The following is a 13451-nucleotide window of genomic DNA, read 5'->3' as shown; positions in this document are numbered from 1 at the left end:
AACAAGGTTAGGCTACTGATCAGTCACACACTAACCCCGAGCAAGGCTCCTAGCTTTGCTCTATATACTGGATCCAAGGCATGCAGTGGCCTAATATGACCACGAATCTGGTCTGCCCATGAATCCGGTCCATATTTATAAAACCATCCAATTCTAAAACAATTCAATATAATATCCATTGCAATTCAATAAAAACAGAATCATGATTAACATTGATAAAGCATTTATCTCAGAGCATAAAACATTTCACAGGTATCACAGGGTATATCAAGGTGTAAATATGAGGAATGGCTTCAATCCTGAGGAAGAATCAAGTATCTGAAGAACAATGGTTCAATGATAATGCAGGGTATAGATATTTGATGTGATAGGGTATTCCAGGGTGTATAAGTTTCTGTATGCTCAAGAAGTTCTGTTGAAACACTTGGTTTATAGTGTGTATATATTTGTGGAGTAGTATTGTATTTGTATGGTTTAATATCTGAGAAATCAACCATCAGTGGTTTACAAGAAATAAAGCTTACAGCTCAAGTTCAATGATACAATCAGGGTTCAAGGTTGAATAGTTTAAAGCGCTTGCAATATATGTTAGTCCCTTAACAATATGACAAGAATTACAGAAGGGGGGTTGAATGGAATTCTTGAAACTTTTTCTTGAAATATAATTGTTCTAACTCAAATATATATAAGTGAATTGATTAGCTCAATGCGGAATAAAAACTTAAATGAATCAAATCACAAGTAATTAAAGACAAGAGTCTTTAAAAACTTTTTGGTGGATTTGAATGATTCCACCAGAGATATATATTATATATCGAGAGAACCCTGTGTGCAAAATGCTCACAGCTGCTTACAATAATTGAACAACTAAGACTACAGAAAAATGCTAAGAATTCTGCTTACAAATGTTTCTCTGCTATGTTGCTTAGATCGATGGTTTCTTAGTTGCTACTTCTTGGTTTAAATATCACCAAGATTACAAAGTAATGAGACAGGATAATAAAACAAAAACTATCTAGTCTATTACAATGCTACTTCATTACTCTATTCCAGCATCTTTGAATATCTTCATATTAGCATGGAAATGGCAATTCTTCTTTGTTCTCGAAAACCCAGTTGAATAGGCTACCATATTCCATTTGCATCCACTCGACGCATGTGACTGTGTTGTCACTGTCAACAGATATTTGAATTCTTTATCCGTCGGGTTCATGATCATCCGTCGAGTTATTGATCATTCGTCGGGTTGTCTAGTTGATCATCCGTCGACTTCATTGTAGTTTATCCGTCAGGTACCAATATGGCACTTGACTTCATTTCATTTATGCAGAATTACAAGACATCATCTATGTACAATTAATCAACTTATTCTGTATATCTAGTTGAAGTCAACATGACTTGAATACTACTTACAGAATCTATACAATGGTGTATGCAGAAATGTGCTACAGTCTTATTGTTACATAAGCTACTCACTCGATGGATAATGAGTTATCATCCGTCGGGACTATAATGAGTCATCCGCCGGGACTATAAATCTTATCCGTCGAGTGCTACATAATTTCACTAAGTAAAATCTACCAAGGTGTTTTATTCATAAAATCATCAAGTACACAACATATACACAACAATCTCCCCCAATTTATGTCTACTGGAATTGTAGCCATATAATAAGAGATACTTGATGATAACAAAACACCCTAAAAATATAACTTTAAAAGAAAGTAGATATTACTGAAAAGTGCTTCAAATAATAAAAATTGTACAAAGTTTTGCTCAGAGTCATTTTCAAGATGCTCCTCTAGCCTGAGCAGATTTATCTAGTTCCTTGAAGGTCTGGATCTCTTTCCAAGCTTTCTGTTGTTTTCTTCAATCTGATTTTTGTGCTGCCTGTGGAATTCCAGTTCATCAGATTCTGAGAGATTTAGCTTTCCTTGCATTTCCAAAAGAGTCTCATTGCTGGAGATGCTCAATTGTTCTTCTAATCTGAAAAATCTTCTCACACCTTTGTCATCCATGAACTCCATCAGCCAGTAGGGCCTTAGATGCACTCTTCTCCCTGTGTAAGGGATGATTAGAGTCTTTGGGAGTGCATCTTTGGCTCTAACACTCCTTAGCTCTTCAATCTTCTTCAATACTAATCTTCTTGCAGTAATGTTGAATCCAAAATTCTTCTTGAAGGATGAATAAACTTTAATCAATACAGCTTGGCTTTCTTGAAGGATCCTATGAAGTGGCCACTGAATCTCCTTTCCTCCTTTGTACTTGAACACTAACCTTTCAGGTAGGTTTCTGTATGCATCAATTTCTGTATGTCACACAAGTACATGTAATCTCCCCTATTGTCTTTGGACTGAGCTTTGACTACAGATTTGGATTTGAGAGGTGACAGCTTCACTTTCTTGACTGCTCTTGACTTTGTTCTTCTTGGCTTGCTAAGGATTGGTAGATTGAAGTCAGGAATTGTTATGTTCTCCCATTCTATTGGCTCATCCTTGGGCACAATAGGTTCACCATGAATATTCCTATAGGGATCCACCACCCTGATATCTTCAAATACCACAGAGGACTTTAATGCATGAGTTGTAGATGGTGTGGATTCCTTAGGAAATTGATCTTCCAATTCCTTGTCAACAATATCCAGTTTGCTTTTAGTTCTTTTAGCCAATTCCTTGATTCTTGGAGATTTCTTTAGTTGTTCAACTTGCTTCTTTGATTCAGTAATTTCAGATGGCTGAACAGGAATTTGTTGTGATGAATTTACAACATGTAGCTTGGCTAAGATAGCAATTTGCTCTTTCTTCTGTTTAGCCTTTTTAGCATCTAGAGCAGCTTGCTTCTTTTCCTGCTTCAATCTAGCTTTTTCTTCTCTCTTTGCTTGAGCAAATTGAGGATGTCCAGCCACCACACAAATTTCTTTCCCATTCCTGAAAATCTTGGCAATTCTCCTTTTAGAAGCCGAATCAACTGGATCTTTGTAGAAAGCAATTGATCTTGATAGAAGCTTCTTTTCATCAGGCTTGGGTGTCTAATACGCAGTATCCAAAGGGTTCTTCAATGATGATTTTGAGTAGTTTACCCTTGGTTTCAGAATTATTTCATCCTTTGGAGATTTGATGCAGGAAGGCTGTCCTCTTTCCAGATAGTTCATGCTCATCTCATTCATACTGATTTGCTTGACTTGAGAGTGATGGATGGCTGACTTAACTGGCTCCTTGACAAGTTCAAACTTCTTCTGTATTTCCTCTTCAATCTTCTCCCAGTTGACTAAACTCAACTTCTCCTTATCAGCTGCTCTTATGTTGACTGCTGCTGCATTGATTAGATCTATACTATCTATAAATGATGGCTTTGAGATATTAATTGAAGGCATAATTACCTTACTGATTTGAATTTGAAGCCTCCCCCCCCCCCTCACTTGGTCCTTTCTCCCCCTTTTTGTTATCATCAAGTTGAGTAGAGGATGGGGTTTGAGCAGCCACCAGTTTTTGAAGTAGATCTGTCTGTTGGGCTTGATGAAGATGAATGATAGTTAAAGATGCTTCCATGGCTGACATTCTTGTGTCCAAGGCATCTATCTTGGTTGACATATCAGAATTTTTCCTTAATTGCCTCTTGATGTCAAACATTGTAGCTTCTGAAAGTTTAGAATCTATTATGTCCGAAAGGGCCTTCTTCATCTCCTCAATATCACCCTTCATGGTGTTTACATCCCTAGCATGCTGAAAGCCCTGGATTTATTGAAGTTGCAGGGAGGCTAGATGTGCCTAAAGGAGCTTCTTGGTGTTGGCATTAGTAGTGGTTTGAAGAGCAGTATTTGTCTGATTGATTAACTGGATCAGGGTTGTCTTGAAGTAATGCTCATCACAGTGCTTTGAGAATGCCCATGATGGCATACCTGATCTTGAACTTGAGCCTACTTCTTCCCCTATGTCCATTGCTTCATCTTCACTATCCCCACTCCTATCACCAAAGAAATCAGCTGAACCACCAGTCTCATAGTCCACATCACCAGCTGTAGAAGGCAAAGCCGTGATGGCATCCTTAGCTCTCATCATAGACTATGTGGTATGCACCAAATTCAGCATCCTTTCTGCATTATCATTGCCCTGTTCAGCTAGAAGTTGATAAGCTGGAACAGGGTGAGTAAATGCCTTAGCATCAAGGGAGGTGGAATCTATAACAGCTTTAAGATGCTGAGATAGTCCTTCCCTGTCTGCATCCTGGACATTCATTGAATTACTAACAATGACATCCAACCTTATAGCTCCAGTACCTGCATTTCTCTCATTTTCTCTCTTTTGTTGCATCAGGGTCTCACCCTGGCTCCCCACCCTCACACCCTCACCTTCACCTACTAAGGTGGGACTCCTTTCACTCTCTTTTGCCAATTCTGAAGAAATGGATTGTAGAGTTTCACTCATTTCCTCTCCTTTTTCCTGGGAGCAACCCAGACTCTCACTCAAAACACTCTTCTCTCTCAATCCTAAGAGTGACTGTACAACCACTAAATCTTCTGCACTTGAAATAAATGAAGGTTGAAGTTGTGCAGAGATACTCGACGGATGAGTGATATCCATCGAGTGAGTGGTTTTGCTATCCGACGGATAACTGCTGTCAAGCTTATCCGTCGGGATACAATCACTACTCGACGGATGAGCAATATCCGTCGAGAGAGCAATATCCGTCGAGAGAGTAGAAATGAATGAGCTGGGAATAGAAACTATTGTTGACTCTGTGCTGATTGAAGATATTAGGGGCACAGATGATACAACAGTTCCTGAAAGAATTGGCAAGTGAGCCAACAAATCATCTAAAAGATGATGCTCACTTGCATTAGATTTTGGCTTCCCCAACAGAGTTAAAGAAGGGGAATCAGGAATTGATGTGTTTATCATATCCACATCCAGAGAATTTGTTGGTGAGTTTGGTGTTTGAGGTGCTTCTATAACTAGAGATTTTGGCTGTGACTCCACATTTATTGGAGCCACATCAAACTGAATTTGTGAAGGTGCAGTGACTGTGTCTTTAGCACCAGTTTGCACAGTGTGTGTACCCTGTGCATCCCCAATAGTTTTTGATTTCTTCTTTCTGGCATAAGTTTGGGGTGAGCTTGTGTCCCTAACCCTCTTGTCCTGTGCTCTTGGTTGAGAGCTTTGTTCAATAACTGCATCTTTTTGGGAGGATGCAGCTAGAAATGAGCTTTTGTCCTTTTTAAGCACTGCCGTTTGTTGGGAAACTGCAGTGTGGCTAGGCTGGGATTCACTCAACTCTCCAACCTTATTCTTGGGGTTTCTTTTATGTTCACCCCTTCCCTCACCTAACTTACCCTCCTTCACACTCCCTTCTTTGACTTTAGTGGATTTTTCAACTGGCATCTTTTGGGAGATACCAAAGGGGGCTTTCTTTGATTTGGATTTTGAAATAATTATAGGTTTGGTAGCTTGGGTAGGCAACTGTTTGGTCATTGACACAGTTGCCACAGCCACACTTGAACTCAAAGAAATTGTTGAGGTTGGAATAGTTGTAGGGATAAGTGAACTTACCTCACTTACCTGAGGTGCTTGCATTACAGGAAAGTAGAACATTGGCACATCCTTGTGATGATTGGCCCTGTTCAAATCTGCAATGAGCCTTCTCTCTTGAACCCAACAAACTAATTTGTTGTTAGGGTTCTCAAGCACAATCTCTTGACAAAGATGGTTAGCTAACATCATAAGAAATCTAGCATAATACACATTCTTACCTCTTTTATTTAACTCTCCTAATTTAAAACCTAACTCAAACAAGACAAGGTCACTAAAATTAAAATACTTATCTGTAACTAGCATGTAGAGCATGTTAAGCATGGAAATATTCACTGAATCAAAATTACTGATCTTTCCTGAGAAAAACCTTTGTAACTACATCTGTTATGGATTAAAACTAATATATATAATTGCTGTGTTTAATAATAAGAAACATGAGCTTCAAGGCTCGATTTGACTGCTCTTGTGTTTTGCGACTCAATTCTGCCTTAACAAGATGCCTACGTACCTTGCTGATTGCCAAGGATCAAGTCAAAAAACGTAGTTCTGATTGGTGGGGGTGAGACCCCTTATATAGATGTTGGTGGTCCTTGAATTGGACTTGGTATAGGAGACTTGGTGGGCAAGTTTCATAATTAGAATGGACTTTGGAGTCCTAGATAGTAGGAAACTGATCCCTTATCCTTTTAGGTCCCCTTGAGGCTAATCTATAAGGATTTATATCCTTATCGGGACTCTTCTCCATGGCTGATTTTTCCCTTATTAATTAATTACGAAATTAATTAATAATCAGGGTTTTTGGGCCTTATTTATTCCATCAGGCCTGATCTGGTTCATCAGGCTTAACCTTTCTGGTCTAAATATCATATATCTTTTTATTGGACCCAGTAGCCTATTAAAGCAATATTTAATTGTACAATCAGGATTTATTTATCCCTTATCATTTGCCCCCCAACTTTTGGGAAACATCGGTTAGGTTTCACAGAAGTTAAGTCTATTCATTCCCTTGCAGGGTTTCGTTTTTGCGTAAAGTGTGGAGCGACCTACACGTTTACGATGAATTTTCTTTTTATTCAGGATTTATCTTAATTTTCAAGAATTTTTTCTGGATTTTTCCCTAATTTTCTAGGATTTTTCCTTATTTTCTGGATTTTTCCCTAATTTTCTGGGATTTTCCCTAATTTTCTAGGATTTTTCCCAAATTTTCTGGGATTTTCCCTAATTTTCTGGGATTTTCCCTAATTTTCTGGGATTTTCCCTAATTTTCTGGGATTTTTCCCTAATTTTCTGGGATTTTCCCTAATTTTCTGGGATTTTCCCTAATTTTCTGGATTTTTCAGATTTCCAGCCCTTTTTCGACCAGGATCCTAGTCGAACTTTCGACCTGGATCCTAGTCAAAAATAGGGGTCAGCCTTGTCATCCTGGTCGAAGGAATTCGACTAGGATCTACGACCTAGATTTCGACCAGGATCCTAGTCGAAATTTCGACCTGGATCTAGGTCGAAAATTCCCCACTTTTAGCTTCTAATCTTGAGCCCATCGACTAGGATTTCGACCAGGATTCTAGTCGAAATTTTGACCTGAATCCTGGTCGAAAATTCTTTGGTTCTATTGACTCCTGGTCGAAGGATTTCGACTAGGATCCACGACCTGAAATTCGACCAGGATCCTAGTCGAACTTCGACCTGGGTTTTTAATCCTCATTCTTTTAAAGATGCTTGGCTAATTCGACCTCATTCCTGGTCGAAGTTTCGATTTCAATTTAATCCTATTTTTTTCATTGTTTTCGTGAGCCTAGTCGAAAAATTTCGGGCAGGGATCACGACCTGGATTTCGACCTGAATCCTGGTCTTTTTTGCCCGTTATTTTCGGGTGCCTGCTCGAAAGTTTTCGAGTAGGATTCACGACCTGGATTTTGACCTGAATTCTGGTCTTTATTACCCGTTATTTTCGGGTGTCTGCTCGAAAGTTTTCGAGTAGGATTCACGACCTGGATTTTGACCTGAATTCTGGTCTTTATTACCCGTTATTTTTGGGTGTCTGCTCAAAAGATTTCGGGCAGGATTCACGACCTGGATCTCGACCTGGATTCTGGTCTTTTTCTAGCCTTCTCCATTGGGCCTTACATCTTTTAGGGCTAAAATTGAATTTTCCAAATCCTAATTGGATTTGGGCCTGGCTTTCTCTATTGGGCTTTTCAAATATTACCGGGCCTCTTTATTGGGCTTTACCAAATATTACTGGGCCTCTTTATTGGGTTTTACCAAATATTACTGGGCCTCTTTATTGGGCTTTACCAAATATTAATGGGCCTCTTTATTGGGCTTTACCAAATATTACTTGGCCTCTTTATTGGGCTTTACCAAATATTACTGGGCTTAATACACCCTGTTTAGAATGCTCTAGAATTCCTAGGAATATTCTGGAATATTCCTTTTTCTGGGCCTTTTCTTATGGGCCTTTGTTCTTAATGGGCTTTTCGTCCCTTCAACTTCCTTTTCCTCTTATATAAAGGAATGAGGAAAGGCTATTACTCCTCACTTTCTCATTTCTTAGTTTTCTTCTTTATCCTCCTGCTAAGATTCTCAGAGCAATAACAGCAAGTCGGAGCTCAAAGCCTTTTTCAGGAGTGCTTCTTCAGGTAACATTCCTCCCTTTGCTTTTCGTGTCTATTTTTCCATTGTGTGCCATTTTAAGATAGCCTGTTTACGTGCCCCTTACTTTTTTCAGATGGCTGACAAAAGAATGACTCGCTTGGCCAAGATGAACGTGGCTAGAAAGTCCAACGTGTTTCCTATTCGATCGAGGTATACTTCCTTAATCGATATGATCAACACTCGAGGGGACGAGTACCCGTCTGATGCGCATCTGGATGCGCACGATCATATCAGTGCCTTACGGGACCCCAAGGAGCTGGAAAAGTTGAGCAGCTGCTTCAGAATCAAGGAACCTTTTAAGCTGGTTCTTGCAGGTCCGGCCGACAGGGCCTGTCAGTGGAAGAAGGACGCGCTATGCGTCTATAGGGATACTCTAAGGGCAGGTATTAGACTCCCTTTTCATCCATTCATTCCTTTGCTACTGGCTGATGTGGGCATCAGCCCTTGCCAACTTCCCCCTAATTCTTGGAGGCTGATTCTGTGCTATATGTCGCAATGCGCCAAGCACGATGTCCCCACATCTGTTGCTGTCTTCAGAAAGATTTTTCAGTTCAAAAATAGCCCTGATAAAAGTCCGGGTTGGGTTTCTATCAACCAGCGCCCCACTATCCCCCATATCGTGAATGGGAAGTCCATCCCTGACAACAATTTGGGGTGGAAGAAAGATTTTTTGTTTATTGTTTGGGAAGGTGGAGATTGGGGCTCCCTGTTTCGATCATCCTTTGGGCTGGCCGTGGACGGGAGCCCAAATGACATAACTTTGTCTGAGGAGGAGGCTAGAGCTTTCAACCTCCTTACGCAAGACAACGGTACTTCCCATTCTTGGGACCTAATCTGGGAGACCGTCCTGGTAGAACGCGGCCTCTCGCTCGTTCATAAGAAAAGTAAGTTCCCTTTCTTACCTCCTTTATTTCCTGCATTTTTTATTCCATTGATTTTCAACTGACTTCGTTTGTTGCAGTGGCTGAGAAGATTGAGGAGGCTACCAAGCCTAAGGACCTGGAGACAACCAGGATGAAGAGGGCCGGGAAGATCTCTAAAGACCCTCGACTGGGTGACCGCTTTCCTGAGTTCCTCCTTCAGGCAACGAAGCCATGTGAGGAAGGCCCCAGCCAAGTTCTGCGCACCAAGCAGAGGCCAGGGGCCTATTTTCAACCTGCTTGGGGGATCCGGGGCAAGGACTCAATTGTGGGCAGCACGGCGCTGTCCAAGGAATGGTCTAAGCACTCCATCTCCCCGGTGGACTATCAAGATTTTGTCCTTCAACAGGACTTAGAGGGGAATGAGCTATTTGGAGCCCAGGCTCTGGCGACGGTACGCCCTTTACTTATGCCCTTCATACTTATCTTTCCATGTTTCTTTTCTAAACTTTTGCTGTTTCTCTTGCAGGCTAACGCCCATTTCCAAGGGGCAATTCACCAAGCTAAGACTTGGAAGGTTGGCCTGGAAGATGCCAACATGAAGTTGGAGGAGGCCAACCAAAAAATAGAGGCCCTTGAAGCTCAACTGGCCTCTTCCACTTCTGACCTGGAGACGGCCCGGGCCAAAAATGTCATTCTGAAGGCGCAGAATGACAAAGCCTTTGATGGCTGGATGGACACCCAAGAATTCAAAGACTTGATGGTAGAGCATGATGCCCTTCTTCACCCAGTTAGCTATAAAGAGGGCTGGGATGCTGCTGTGGAGGCCATCCAGGATGAGTTTCCAGAGGTCCTTGAGCAGTCCCCCTTTCCTTGCCATGTGCGAGTTCCAGAGCTTGGAGGTGTTACTGAGAAGCTTGCTGATATGATCAAGGACGGAGAGGAGGAAGATTCTTCCGAAGAGGAGTTTGAGCCTGTCGCTAAGAAGGCCAGGGTGGAAGAGCCTCCAAAAGCAGCGCCTCAACAACCAGCATCTCCCACAGAGGGAACTTCTACAGGGACTTCGGAGGGGATGACCGAGACGTCCGAAGGAACGACTGAGACTTCCGAGGAGACTTCGGATAGTGGTTCTGAGGAATCTCAGCCTTCCAAGGCCTAAGTTTTTTTTTGTATATCTTCTTTTTGAACTTTATTCATATCAGAACTTGCTACCCTTCGGGGTTATATTTCATATGTTGCTTTTCTTGCCTCTTTCTATTTTAACTTTACAATCTTAATATGCATTTGAAATAATTTCAAACTCTTTAATATGAAGTCTGGTTTTCCAAAATCTTACACAGCATGGGTTCGACCCTAATCAACAATAACTAGACAATGTAAATTCTACTGGAATATAAAATCCTACGCAAGCAAAGCTTCAAGGTGCTTTTAAACCTACTTGTCACAATGACAAGTGAGAATCGTACTTCTCCTATCTTACACGTAGTAAACCTTCAGATTTTGTGCGTGCCAGGTTCTCGGGACTTCAAAACCATCCATAGTCTCCAGCTTATAGGTTCCTCTACCCTGAACGCTCTTGACTCTGTACGGCCCTTCCCAATTTGGGGCTAGTTTTCCTCTCTGTCCTACACCAGAAGCTTCCACTTTCCTTAATACCAAATCTCCTTGCTTGAAGAATCTCTCTTTAACCCTTAGGTTGTAATAAAACGAAGCTCTTTTTTGGTATTCCACTATCTTTGCATGTGCCTCATCTCGCACTTCATCAATTAGATCCAGGGCTAACCTCTGCCCTTCCTCATTTTCTTCAGCATTGAAATCCTGAATCATTGGAGAGGAATGTGATATCTCCATGGGAACCACTGCTTCTGCCCCATATGCCAACATGAAAGGAGTTGCTCCTGTCGTGACTCTACAGGTAGTCCTATAGGCCCATAATATGGGAAGTATCTCATCCACCCAATTATTTCTTGACTTCTCGATCCTTTTCTTTAGTCCATCCAGGATTATCCGATTTGCTACCTCCGCTTGCCCATTGGCTTGCGGGTGAGCCACAGAGGTGAACCGTAACTCAATTTCATTTTCTTCATAATACTTCTTGAATTCCTCATTGTTGAATTGTGTTCCATTGTCAGTGACGAGGATACGGGGAATTCCATATCGGCACATAATGTTTTCCCACAGGAATTGTGCAACCTGCTTAGTTGTGATCTTGGCCAAGGGTTTGGCTTCGATCCACTTGGTGAAATAATCAATGGCTACAATCAGAAACTTCCTTTGTGCTGTGGCCATGGGAAAAGGCCCCAAAATATCCATTCCCCATATAGCAAAAGGAATGGGCGAGTTGATAGAGGTCAGCATCTCGGGGGGTTGTCTAACAACAGGTGCATGCTTCTAACAACGGTCACATTTCTTCACGTATTCTTTGGCATCAGCCATCATTTCTGGCCAATAAAAACCTAAACGAGTTATCTTATGAGCCAAGGCCCTGCCCCCCAAGTGTTGTCCACAAATACCTTCATGCACTTCTTCAAGAGCCAAGCGTGCCTCATCGGGCCTGAGACACCTCAAGTAGGGAACCACGAAGGATCTTTTGTAAAGAATCCCGTCTATCAAAGAGTACCTTAGTGCCCGAACAATTAACTTCCGTGCTTCAGTTGCATCGCTTGGCAACCAACCGGTTTGAATATGAGCCTTAATGGGATCAATCCAGGATGTCCCCAGGCCTATAGGAGCGACAAGCTTAACATCTATGCTTCGTGTTTTCAAAACACGGAAGTACACACTTCCTGAACTTTCTTCTATCTCAGATGAAGCAAACTTTGATAGCGCATCTGCTTTAGCATTTTCTTCCCTTGGAATGTGTTCAATATGGCATTCATTAAATTGGGTCATCACAGCCCTTACTAGGCGAACATACTTAGCCATCGTATCATCCCTTGCCTCAAATTCTCCCTTTACCTGGGATATGATCAGCTTCGAGTCTCCACGGACCTTTAAGTTTTTGACTCTAAGTGTCCCAGCTAGACCAAGGCCAGCTATCAGGGCTTCATACTCTGCCTCATTGTTTGTGGTTGGGAAGTCTAGCTTCATAGCATACTCAATTAAGAACCCATCAGGACTTTGCAAAACCAACCCTGCTCCACTGGAATTTGTTTTTGATGCTCCATCAAAATAGAGAACCCAATATTCTTTCTCCGAATCATCCTTCTCTCTGTCCCCCTTATCGACTCTATTGTCTTGAGGTATGGTATCTTCCTGCCCCCCGACTTCTTGGTTGGGTATGGTACATTCCACCACGAAGTCCGCTAGTGCCTGGGCTTTTATGGCCGTACGTGGCTTATACTTGAGATCGAACTCTCCCAACTCTATTGCCCACTTAATCAATCTCCCACTTGCCTTGGGACTGTGAATGATATTTCTCAGTGGCTGATTCGTTAGCACCTCAATCTGATGAGCCTGAAAGTAAGGGCGCAGTTTTTTTGAAGCCATTACCAAGGCTAGAGCAAATTTCTCAATAGTTGAATAATTCAACTCAGCACCATGCAGAATTTTGCTGACATAATACACGGGTTTCTGGACTTTTAGCTCCTCCTTAACCAACACCGCGCTCAAGGCGCTCTCTGAAACAGCCAAGTACAAGAATAAAACTTCACTCAGAACTGGCTTGGCCAACAATGGGGCCTGGGCCATATACTTCTTTAACTCTTCAAATGCCTTCTGGTTTTCCTCACTCCATACAAAGTCTTTGATGCTCTTTAGCGACTTGAAGAATGACAAACACTTGTCCCCCGACTTGGAGATGAATCGTCCTAGCGCAACAACCCTTCCTGTAAGCTTCTGAACATCCTTAACAGTTTTTGGTGGTTCCATGTCCAGGATCGCCTTTATTTTATCCGGGTTAGCCTCAATTCCCCTCTTTGAGACCATCAGTCCCAAGAATTTTCCAGATCCTACTCCGAAAGCACACTTCGTAGGATTCAACATCATCTTGTGGTACCTCAGGACCTCAAAAGCTTCCCTTAAATGGGCTATATGATCAGTCTTTACTAGACTCTTGACTAACATGTCATCAACATAGACTTCCATAGTCTTACCAATAAGATCCTTAAAAATTCTATTCACCAACCTTTGATAGGTGGCTCCTGCATTCTTGAGACCAAACGCCATAACAAGATAACAATAAACACCAAAGTCAGTGATAAATGATATCTTTGGAATGTCATCCTTATGCATTTTGATCTGGTTATATCCGCTAAATCCATCCATGAAACTCAGCATCTCATATCCAACAGTGGCATCAATCAAAGTATCAATTCTAGGCAGCGGAAAATAGTCTTTGGGGCACGCATCATTCAGATCAGTGAAGTCTATACACATCCTCCACTTTCCATTAGCCTTCTTCACC

This window comes from Apium graveolens, chromosome 4 (assembly GCF_009905375.1).
Source record: "Apium graveolens cultivar Ventura chromosome 4, ASM990537v1, whole genome shotgun sequence".
NCBI classification, from domain to species: domain Eukaryota; kingdom Viridiplantae; phylum Streptophyta; class Magnoliopsida; order Apiales; family Apiaceae; genus Apium; species Apium graveolens.
Note: the sequence above shows the minus strand (reverse complement) of the source record.